This window comes from Acomys minous (genome assembly GCF_964271855.1).
Source record: "Acomys minous genome assembly, chromosome: 1".
NCBI lineage: Eukaryota > Metazoa > Chordata > Mammalia > Rodentia > Muridae > Acomys > Acomys minous.
The window spans coordinates 147,994,585-148,006,625 of record NC_140483.1 but is presented as its reverse complement, the minus strand read 5'-3'; the positions used below and the strand labels follow the sequence as shown (position 1 = coordinate 148,006,625).

The 12,041-nt window shown below is 44.7% G+C and overlaps 2 long non-coding RNA genes across 3 annotated transcripts in view; one reads left to right on the top strand and one right to left on the bottom strand.

The window, feature by feature from the left end:
• LOC311592181 overlaps nt 1-12,041 on the bottom strand; it is a 55,632-nt gene that overhangs the window by 17,834 nt on the left and 25,757 nt on the right. The gene's annotated exons all lie outside the window — the stretch shown is intronic.
• LOC311592247 overlaps nt 1-12,041 on the top strand; it is a 120,233-nt gene that overhangs the window by 97,380 nt on the left and 10,812 nt on the right. The gene's annotated exons all lie outside the window — the stretch shown is intronic.

Genomic DNA, 12,041 nt, shown 5'->3' with positions numbered 1-12,041 from the left:
TTTTACCAAGTAAATTCTATTTAATTATTAAATCATAATATTTCATTTTCTCATTTTCGTTAAAGACATGCTCTGTAACTATTGTGACTGGAGCTAGCAGTAGGCAATGTGGCTACTGATTTTGGAGTCAGGCTGAATCTTCTCTGTGCCACTCGCTAGCTAAACAACCTTGCTATGCCTCAGTTTCCCCATCTGTCTGTGAACTAGTGCAACAGAAGAATCTCCCTCCTAGGTCTGAGGATCGTTGCTTTGTTATGCCTCCTTATAATCCTGTCAGACCCAATGTAGGACGAGTTGTATTTACATTAAAGTTTCCAATACCTTACGAGCTTGGGGACACTCATTCCTATGTCACTAGACAAGGCTCTAGGCTCCCAGGCCCACTTCCCCTTCTCCTAGAGATAAGAAGAAACTTGAAAGCCAAAGGCATGAAATGCCTGAAGACTATCAGCTAGCCAGGGCTAGCCAACACTAGAACCCATACCCTACATATTAAAGGATCGTACACTTATCAAACTAGTTCAAAGTCCTCCTGTAAAGGTCCCATGTGCCCCTAGATCATGGGTGTGAAAGAGACACAAGGAGTCGACACCTAATTGCTGGAGATTCTGTGTGCAGAAAGCACTTAAGTCCTGCTGCTTTCCCATAGGATAACTGAAAACTCTGGACATCCCTCTCTTGAATCTGGAAATGACAAATGATCGAAGGTCACTGTAAATAACTTCCTCAAGAAAATCAATAACAGAGGCTGGGCATAAGAGAGTAACATAGTAACAGGAGCTGGTGGTACAGGGTGCAGACCTGTAATCCAAGCACTGGGGAGACTCAAGCAAATGGGGTTGTGAGCTCAAGAAATAAGTGACCGATAAGACCCTCTGTAAATCTAGAAACATTCACCTAAAATAAGTTTTTAAATAGATTATGAAGCCTGGCATTGGTGGCACACGCCTTTAATCCCAGCACTTGGGAGGCAGAGGTAGGCAGATCTTTGTGAGTTCAAGGTCAGCCTGGTCTACAAACAGTCTAGCATAGGCAAGGTGTCACACAGGGAAACCTTCTCAAACAAAAACAAAAACAAACAAAAAAATAAAAGAGAAGAAAGGATGAATGAATGAAAGAAAGAAAATAAATTATGACCCAGAAGTACAGTTAGCACTATATTAAACCACTACTGCTAAAATTACCTGTAAGTGTAAACACTATGATGAGTTGTGTAGAGGGACAGAGGTGGTGCTGAAAGGCAGCGTGCTATGGAAGAAAGCCAATGAGCTCCTGCTCCAAGACACTACCTTGATTGCAGACTCCAGGCTCCCAGCTAGATTCACAAGGTGGTAGGTAAACCTCCTCAGACCAGTCTTGACAGTTCCATAGTCCTACTGCAGTGAGTTACTTAACACACACATGAGAGGCCTTCTGAGTAACTTCAAAGCTATGGAAACTTAGAAAAGGTAAGTCCCTGAACAACAGCAGTCAATTGTACTCAGTATCAGTGAGGACTCTTTAACAGTCATTTCTATTGCTGTTGGGATTGTAAACACATACAAACTATGGGGAGGCTATTAATAATATATTTATTTTCTGTTGCTTTGCTTTTTTCTTTTTTTTTCAGTACAGGTTCTCTCTATGAAGCTTTGGTGTTCTGGAACTCACTCTATAGATCAGGCTGGCCTCAAACTCACAGAGATCCATTTGCCTCTGCCTCCTGAGTTCTGGGATTAAAGGCATGTGTCACCAAACCCAAATAAAACTATTTACTTTCTTTGACCAGTGATTTCACACCTAGAAATCAATTTTAATGGGAGAATTAGAGACACACATACAGAGAGATATCTACACTGTCTGACAGTGACTAAAAATATTATGTTTATATAATATAACTGTTTATATAGAAAATAAACAGTTGTTATAAATGATATTCTGAGAATAAATTCATTGATATGAGAAAATACTTAGCGTCTAATACCAGGTTTAAAAGTCAGAATACAAACCAAGAATGATTGTATACACCAATAACATGAGCACTAAGGAGGCTGAGGCCAGACTAAGCTACCCATTTAAAAAAATTGAAATAAAGATCTATGCATGTGCCTTGTGAGCATATTTGTGAGAAATATTCTGTCTTCAGATAGAAGACAACAATGAAATTAAACCAAATGTGTACAATGGTACATCTATACATAGAAGTATACTCCTGACCTTAGTCAAGAGGCTAAGAAGCAAGTGAGCAGAATTATATAGGGTATTTTTTTTCTATATTGTATAAATGAACCAGTTTTATTAACAAAATATGAGCATGTTTACATTGTTACAAAGAAAGCCAATCACCTAGTTCCTTTTCACAAAAACACTTCATAGTTTCTAGGATAGCATTCTAAAGAATCTGTGTTATAGAAATTATTCACATGTGTGTGCAAACATTCATCCTTTCCCAAATGAAAGAACAATGCAAGATTCCGTTTTTAAATTTAACAATACATCCTGACTGTCATTCCACATAAAAAAAAGACATGCTGGGTGTGGTGGCGCACGCCTTTAATCCCAGCACTAGGGAGGCAGAGGCAGGCAGATTGCTGTGAGTTTGAGGCCAGCCTGGTCTACAGAGGAGTCCAGAATAGCCAAGGCTACACAGAGAAACCCTGTCTCGAGGGGGAAAAAAAAAAAAGGAAAAGACACAGCTAGCCCATTATTTGTTTTTTGTTTTTGTTTGTTTGTTTGTGTTTTTGTTTGTTTGGTTGGTTTTGGTTTTGGTTTGATTTGGTTTTTGGTTTTTCCAGGGCTTCTCTGTGTAACAGCTGTGGCTGTCCTGGACAGGGTTTCTCTGTAGACCAGGCTGACCTTGAACTCATAGAGATCTGCCTGTCTCTGCCTCCCAAGTGTTGGTATTAAAGGTGTGTGCCACCATACCCAGCTGTTTATTTGTTTTCTATTGAAATTAAACTATTTTAAAATAATATATAAAATAAAATAGCACATACTTATGAAGTGGTATGTATTATCTCATTATTTTTAATGGCTGCATGGTATATACTCTCAAAGGGCTGGAATGTTATTTGTTTACTTTGTCCCCTATTAATAGACATTTAAGTTGTTTTACATTGTTTCCTAGTATAGACAATGTTACAATGAACACTCTCTCTCTCTCTCTCTCTCTCTCTCTCTCTCTCTCTCTCTGTGTGTGTGTGTGTGTGTGTGTGTGTGTGTGTGTGGTCTGTGTGAAGCAGAGAGAAAGAGAGATTAGGCACATGTATAGATCATCAATCTGTACAATGAATTCCTTGTTATAAAACCAATGGCCTTATGTCATAGCTGGGAGGTGTATGCCCATAATGCCAGCAGGTAGGAAGACTGGCCACAAATTTGAGACCAGTCTAGACTACACAGTGAGTTGCAGGCAAGCACAGGCTACAGAGTGAACTCTCATCTCAAAAACCAAAATAAACAAAAAGCATATTACACTGCGGAATATGTATACATATATGCATTTTTAAAGTGTATTTCATGATAGCTTGTGACCTTGAGGCAGCAGTTTTGTTTTTTAAGACCCTAATTATGATAATACTTAGTTTGTGCCTAGGAGTGGTAGTGCAGGCTTTTAACGACAGCACTAGGGAAGCAGACAGATCTCTGTAAGTTTGATGCCAGCCTGGATCAACACAGCAAGTTCCAGGTCAGCAGAGGCTACCCAGCAAAACTTTGTCTCCAAAGCAACAAACCGAATCCAACACCCTAGCACTGCCACTGAGCTGCGTGCCCACCTAAGAGTGGCACATTCCTGTGGGAGGTCAGGTCTCCTAGAAACAGAGCGTGAGACAAGAGTAAATTAAATGCATTTACGGCAGTGGTTCTCAACCTGGGGGCCACAACCCCTTGCAAGTGACCTTTTCATAGGGGTCACCGAAAACCTTGGAAAACGCAGCTATTTACATTACAGTCCATCACAGTAGCAACATCACAGTTACGAAGTAGCAGCAAAAATAATTTTACGGCTGAAGGTCACCACAACATGAAGAGCTGTGTCAAGGGGTCACAGCATCAGGAAGGTTGACACTGATTTGTGGGGAATGTGGCACCAAAGAATCCTGTAAGGAAGGAGGAGAGAAGGCTAACAGGGCAAGGAAAGGAGGCAAAAACAAAAAACAAAACAAAACAAAACAAAACAAAAAAACCCTACCACCACCACCACCAACAATAACAAAAAAACATTATTGCTTCAGGTCAAGTACAGTCCCAGCCTGACCAAACAGGAACCCGGAAACATGGCCAAACAGCAGGCTGGGCCCCACTCCTAAGAAGCAGTGTCGTGAATTTGAACTTCCTATCTGCCCTACTTCGGTTGCAGGAATGCAGAGCATAACCCTATAGGACAATTCCTGGAAGGGAAGCCATGCCATTAGGAGAGAATTTCTGTAGCAGCTGAGGGACAGATGAGACCCCAGGCTACAGGAAATCTGGGCAGGGCACCAAAGACATCCACTATACCAATCCACTGATTTTCTACTTGTATGGATATAGAAAAGTCCATTTGTAACTGTATTTGTTGTTCTTCTTGGCCTTTGAGTTAAAGGTCCTCATTATACATGCACGCAAGGAAAGGTAAGGAAACATCGCCTCTGCTAACTAACAAAAGCCTACCTGTTGGCAAAAACAAAAACAAAAACAAAAACAAAAAAAACCCTAAAGGATATTTTCATTGTTGTCAAGTACACGTTTTCCTCAATCCATTTTGCTATTGGCTTATGGCTGCCGTTTGTGGGTCCTTGTGTTGAAATCTCAGTACAAGTCAGTGTTTGCAAGTTTTACTGGAGTTGCCTGACATACTAGTGTCGGGTTTGAAAAGCCCCTTTCCGGGGCAGATAGCATAGCTAAGGTGGTAATTCAGAGAGCCAGAAGGATGAACCGATCCCAACCTCCCAGTGGATGGGTGCAACAGGACTTTCCCTCTTACCACATTCTCCCTCTCCCTGTCTCCCAGAGGAACGCGGAACTGCTAATGCTGGCTTAATTTGATTTCGAACGTATTCTTTCCTTTTTCAAAAGCCCAACAAAGTTTCCCAGGGACAGTTAACTCTGCAAAAGAGATCAACTCTCTGGGAATTTAAATGCCCTGTAAACTCAGCAGGGTGTATAGGAATGTGGAGGGGGCCCAGGCACTCAGGGTTAGACCCCAGGCTTCCTCCACACATCTGCATTTTAGATGCTTGGGGAAATGCCAGAGGCTTGGTTTTCCTCTGTGCTATTGTCTTTGGCATTGTCATCAGGTTCAAAGATGCTACAAAGCTCATACTAATTATTTACAACAACTTTCTTGGGGACCGGAGTCTTCCTCCCTGGGCAGGTTTTAAGATCTCAACCTTTCGGGTATCTTTATCCCTAGGAGGCTGAGCTCTGACTAGCTACCCCCACAGGACCAGGGAAAGCTAGACAAGACATCGACCTGGGAGGGTAATTACAGCCCTCAGACAGAATGGGGTTAGGCTTAATTAACGGAGTTGGGTTTTTTTCCCCAAGGGGACAACACTTGTACAAGTCTTTCTGTGGCTAAGAAGGGAGAAAGCAGACATTTCCAAAACTAGCAGGAGGCCCCGAAGGCCTTTTTATGTGGGGCTATAATTTTCTAACAGGCTCTGAGGCTAACTGGGAAATAAATGAACCAGCCCAGCTGAGCTTTGCCCTGTGACTTGGCAATGACCCAGCTGGGAGAGAGGAAGGCTGGCTACTTCTCTGGAGCTATACCGGCGTGTTTACCTTCATCTTGTTCAGCCTCTACAAAATGCTGTGAGGAAAGTGAACTGTCCTTATTTTTCTGACAACAGGGAGTTGCTGAGCCACGCCCACAGAGCTGGTAAACAAGTCAAGCCCTGGGCCTTATCTCTCACTTTCCTTTAAGATGACCCAGAGATGCTCCCAGTTGCTTTACCTTTTTCCCAAGTGTCTGGGTAAACAAAGAAAATGTTTGGTTTGGTCAAAGATGGGTGCCACTCAGTTTGTTTGTTTGCCAAAAGGTATAAACTCTAAACCTATGGTTGGTTGCTTAGTCCCAGGAAATTTAGATGTGCTCCCTTAAGTTCTCTCTCTCTCTCTCTCTCTCTCTCTCTCTCTCTCTTTCTCTCCCCCTCCCACGGAGAAAGTACCTCTTGCAGACACTGACTTTAAACATACTATATGTATGTTATATAGCCAAAGAGTGTGACCTTGAGTTTCTGATCTCTTGGATGTACCTCTAGGGTGTTGTATTATAAAAGTGTACCACCGTAATGGGGAGCAGAGCCATGGCTTCATCCATCCCAGTCAATACTCTACCAACTGAACTACACCACAGCGTTTGAATCTCTTCAGGGAATGTCTCATTCCTGGGAAGGGAAAGGCTTCTCTACACTGAAGCACACCGACTACTGTCGGTTTTAAAATTCTATGTTTGTATCAGGCCCGCTCTGAAATTTTAGGATCTGGCATCCAATAAACACTCAGTGAGCTCGCTGACTGTTGTGACTCCACCAGACACAACTGGGCACCCGCAGAGTGAGCACAGTGAAACAGTGAGATCCTGTTGCATTCTACTGCTCAGAGAGCACTCTGCCTCCCACGGCCACCAGAGTCAAATGACACGTCTACTTCTCTGGTTGGAGGAGGCAAACAAGCCCCAAATTCAGACCCAAGACTCAAGAGATGTTTATAGAGTTTTTATACTGCTCCCAGGCAATGCATCTCTCTGCACTATCTACTTTCACTGCCTAGAATCACTCCACTCCCCTGTTCCTCTGACATCTAAATATAAATGCCCATCCCTCTTGGTCTAGACTTGGTGGCCTGATGAGACGACACTCACCACAGTCTCTTGGAATTCACTTAAATTAAAGGTATTCTATACTTATTATTCTATACTTATTCCCACTCCATATCATATATTATTTACATGGCCTGTTATCCTTAAAATTGCCTTTACAAAGTAATTTTTACCCATTTAATAAATGAGGAAATAGGACCACTGAGATTCAGTTCTCTGCTGAAAGATGATCTCTAAGACCAACAGCTCTCTAAGACCTTTGACCCCAAATCTCATGTCTCGGCCTTCTTTGGAACAAAGGCCTTATCTATAGCCTCATAGAGAGTATTAGCTTCTAGCTAGGTGGTGGCATTGGTGGGACCCAAGGTCTTAGTGGAGATAGGAGGATCAGGAGTTCAAGGCCAGGCTGGGGCACATGGAAGTCTTTTAAAAAAAAAAAAGCAAAAGCTTCTGAGTGAATGGATTGAATTGCCATCCCCAGTAAGAAACCAGCAGCAAAGCTCACCACCACCAGGGTCCCAGTGAGAGCCACTGAACCAAAAAAGGGCGTAGGCCAGCTCTTTGCTGCATCCACTTCCAGTATATTTCCCAATGATGCTCTAAGGCTAGTAACCCTCTCATTAATAGTTCAAAGACATCATAAGCATTGTGCGCTTAAGAACTACAGAATGGCTTTCCTACAACATTTGCATCCCAGACTGAAATGCTTCTACTCTATTTGGTCTATTCCTCACTTAGGAAGTGTTTTTGTGAACACATACTATGTGCCCTGCAACCGCTGCCAATCTCTACCCTCTTCTACACGCATTCCTGTACAAAGTCACTCACTGCTTAACCATCTGGAAGGCAGAGGACATCATCACTAGCTTTGTACCTTCCCACGTAAAATTTCCTGTGATAACAAAGGGGGAAAACCTGGGGACAGTTTTCCCAACCAGCTCTGCTAATCCCCACTGAGTACTGGATCTGAAGACCCAGAGCTGTGAGATGCGTCTTATTGGTTGTATGATGTTGAGAATCACCTTCTTAGAGCCTCACTTGTCGACTCAGTTTCCTTAACCAAAATATCGTATTTACAACTTATTAACTGAGCCTATGTCAATTATAACCTGATTAACCAAAACAGTAGGAAATGAAGATTAATTGACACAACAACAAAACCTTAAGGATATCAGTCCTGAGGATTTCTCTCCTTTACTCAGTTTTATCCTCTGAAAACCAGGGATCACACCAACTATTGCGTAAGACTCAAGCAGGTTGCAGGAAAATTCAATTACAACCGCCCCGCTCAGGGCTCTGTGCTGAAAGAGCTCAGCATGTGAGACTTTCAGCAGGGTCATGATAGAAGTCTCCGGGCAGCCATCTTCTTGCCAATGGCAACAGAGGCATCTGACAGCGTCTCCCCTGGTCACCTCAGCAAGCCTTGGGGACAGGGTTACTTTTGGGCAAGTGTAGTCCAATCGCTGCCTTGGTTTTAATCAGCCTGGGCAGCAACTCAGCGTTGGGGCCAGAGGCAATGACATTCCAGTTCCCTGACGGGACATTCAAGGGAGCAGATTCTTGGAAAGAAGTGAGAGTGGGAGGAGACTGGCCCACTTCTCTTCGCCTTGTATATCCTTTCCTCTGTCTCCACGGCCCCTTCAGGAAAGGAGGACACCTGCTTCTCTCTCCTGCTCTTCACAGTTCTGAGGAATAGCCCGGCACCTAGGGCTAGACCAGCAGTAAGAAGAGTGGGATAGGGCCCCGCCCTTCCCTTCCTGATGTGTGTCAAGCTACACAGGCAGCTCCAATGGGAAGGGAGGTAATGGAAAATGGGGAAGCTCTCAGATGTCTACAACTGCTCCAAATTTACAAGAAACGGGGCACTATTAGTTTCCTCTCCCCCTTCCCTCTCCTCTCTCTCTCTCTCTCTCTCTCTCTCTCTCTCTCTCTCTCTCTCTCTCTCTCTCTCATTGCTCTTTGGGCATACTGTGAGACGTCAGTTGGTGAGCTAGCCAGTACTTTGATCTTGCATTTTCTAGGCTCCAGATCAGGCATAGCCACAGTCGTAGCAGGCTCTGCCAGACTCAGTACAGAATTTCCAGTAGAAACAAGGCATTCTCTGCCTTCAGTGCTTCCCACCTGTTGTCAGCTATGGCCACATTCCAGACTGGGTGCTAGTCATGTCTGCTGAATGGATATAAAAGCCTTCATTGGGGAGAACAGTCATAAACAGTCACCTCAGCCTGACAGACACAGTTGCAGCTTCTCTTGAAGTATCCAAGGGTTGAAAAAATTCTAGCTGTTCTTTTATGAGCTCACTTTAGCAAACAGCAGCTTTACCAAATGGGAGCAGGGTCTCTGCCCTCGGTAAATGAAGAACCCAATTGGCAGCAAGTTCCTTCCTAGGAATGGCCGGAGCAGCGTCTAAAGGCAGGCCTTGCAAACACATTCTGTGTGCCAGCTGTTTATTCCAGAGCAGAACTCTACACTGAATCAGACAGCATTAACAGAAACTACCCTTACAGTTAGAACCTTAGGCACTCCCTGGGCCTCAGTTTCCTTGCTCATAAATGAAAGGTCACATTACCTCTTTTCAATCAATGGACCTCTAAATTCAAACACAAAACAAAACAAATCCACAAGGGATATTTTTTCCCACACTATGGTAGGAACACAAATGGTACTCCATAACTGGTTTTCTCCATCTGTTGCACAAATGCAGGCCCTCCTTTCCTAACAGAGCGCCAGGTGACAAGAATTCCCCAAATCTCCTCCATTCGGGGCATCCTCGCGTTAGCCCAGGCATCATCCACAGAAGGAAATGCTTGTTTAGAGAAACTCGCTGAGTCTGGAAAGGCACTGGAAGGGCTCTGTGCACGCATGCCTGGGCCCTTGCTCCAGAGGCGCCTGCTGGTTACCTTTCACCTACTTCGGCTGGGATGGCCCAGTGGGGTAACTCTAGGTCAGACGTGGATCCCCGCGCGCCTGCGCAGAGCTGGCTGCCGCAGCTACTAGGCTTCGGTTTTTTTTTTTTTTTTTTTTTTTTTTTTAATCCCCTGCTGGTTTCTGTTCCTCTCTGAAATGAAGGCTGTGGTCCTTGCGGACGTGCTCTGATTTCTCCCTGGGCCCGATCGCAAGCCTGGCAGGGAAACCTGGACCTACCCCCACGTCGCTACCCACCACTGACAAACTCCAAGGCTTCCCATCCCTCCCTTCCCCCGTTGCTGGATTTTCCGCTTCCTACTCTCGCCCACCCTAATTCCCCGACACACATATAGGCCCTGATCACGGCTCCCCCAAAAGAGCAAGACTGACTCCTGAGCTAGAGAAGAGCACACTCAGGCGAGAAGCCACGTGGGCGCAAACTTAGCACGCCAGTTTCTGCCCCGGGAGGAGCCGGATCTAACAACTAGGTTGCAAACCAGAAGGAGCTCGCTGTGAAGGCAGCCGGCTGCTCGCGCCTCGGGGTTACTGTCGGGCATCGCGCGGGCGGGGCAGGCGCTGGGAGGGACAGCACGTCCTCCGCGTTAGGAACGACCATAGCGGAAACACCCCTAGCCATCTCCAGAGGTTTGAGGCTCTGAACCACACCAGCCCCGATGATGGTATAAAGGAGTCTGTGGTGACCCTTCTGTTCTGGAGATTCCTCTCTTTCCTGGCATCCCATCGGACCTGTGGAGGGTCAAAAAGTAACTTGTTTCCAAAAATACCTTTTCTTGCAGGGGTTCGAGTCCCTCCCTCCTTCCCTCTAATCTCTTTAGTCCGACAAAGATCCCTAACCAGTGCAAACAGGATACCTAGGTTTGGCCAGGCTCTGCCACTGAGTGAGGTGAAGGGAATATGCCGCGTTCTTCCGTATCTGGGATAAGCAGCCTTAACAATAGAGCTTGGGGCTTTATCTGATGGCCTCTGGGCTTTTCAGCATTGAAGGTGACAAACTCTACAATTTTCAGCCCATCATGTCATGTTGCCTCTATTTCAGACAAGACCCCCAGGGAACAGTGCTAAATTGAATTAACTCCTGAGAGTAACTTAACTCTTTCAAGACATTACCTTGAGTCAAAGTATGTAATTCGTAACCCCCAAAGAATTGACAGATTCACAGGCACATGCACCTTTTATTTTTTACTCTGCCATAGCGTCAATACAGTGTATAATCCAGTTAGTTTATGTAGATTCGTTCTAATGTAATAAGAGAATCTTTGTGATTGGTGGAGATAAAGGTCTTACGCGTTCTTTTTAATATGAGTAGGTTTTAAAGAAACTCTTGAAGGTATGGGTGTCACATGAGGAAAAAACAAAGCAAAGCAAAACAAAAACCACGAAGGCTGGACACAACCCAACTGACATACAGGTAGCCTGATATTACTACACCCTAAAGGAGTGTCCATCTGTTTTAGCACAGAATAGCAAACATCCTGCATCAAAACCACAATCTAGTATCAGTTCTAATATAGGGCTGGAAATAAGGTCCCACCTTATTTTCTTTTCCTGTTGCTGAGGTAAAACACACTGACAAAAGCAACTCAAGGGAACAACAGTTTGTTCTGGCTCCAGCTCCGGGTGATAGTCCATGAGGACGGGAAAACTACAGCAAGAGGAGTTTGAGGCACCTGGTCACACTGCATCCATAGTCAAGAAGCAGGGCGTGATGAATGCACACTGCTGCTCGGCTCCCCTTCCTCCAGGTATGCATCCGGGAGCCACGGAAATGGTGCCACCCATAGTGGACAGGCCTTCCCATCTCATTCAATCCCCCACATGCATGCCCAGCGTTCCATTTCCCAGGTGATTCTAGATTCTGTTGAGCTGAAAACACTAGCTGTTACAGGTACCAACAAACACAGAGCTTCTTTACATGTCTGCGTTAAGTACTCACAATAATGATGTGAATCCAGTGCAAATTTCTGGTTTTTGTTCCGTGATGAACAAACTGTGGCTAAGGCAAGACGAGCATCATGCCTAAGCTGACATAGTGTGTATCTGAATGTTGGGCTTGTATGTATGTCTATGCCCCACACGTGTGCCTGGTACCCGCACTGTTCAGAAGAGGGGGTAACAGATCCCTTGGATGTGGAATTATGGGTGGTTATGGGCCACCATGTGGGTCCTGGGAACGGAAACTGGGTCCTCTGCAAGAACAGCAGGTTCTTCGGCCACCTCTCCAGCATCAACTTCAGAATTCCTAATGCCAAGCCTTCTGCTTTAAGAGCGCACTTTGCAATGGTGCTTGTGGGAACAGGAGTGTTAGATAGGGTTAGAGGGAGATTAGCTT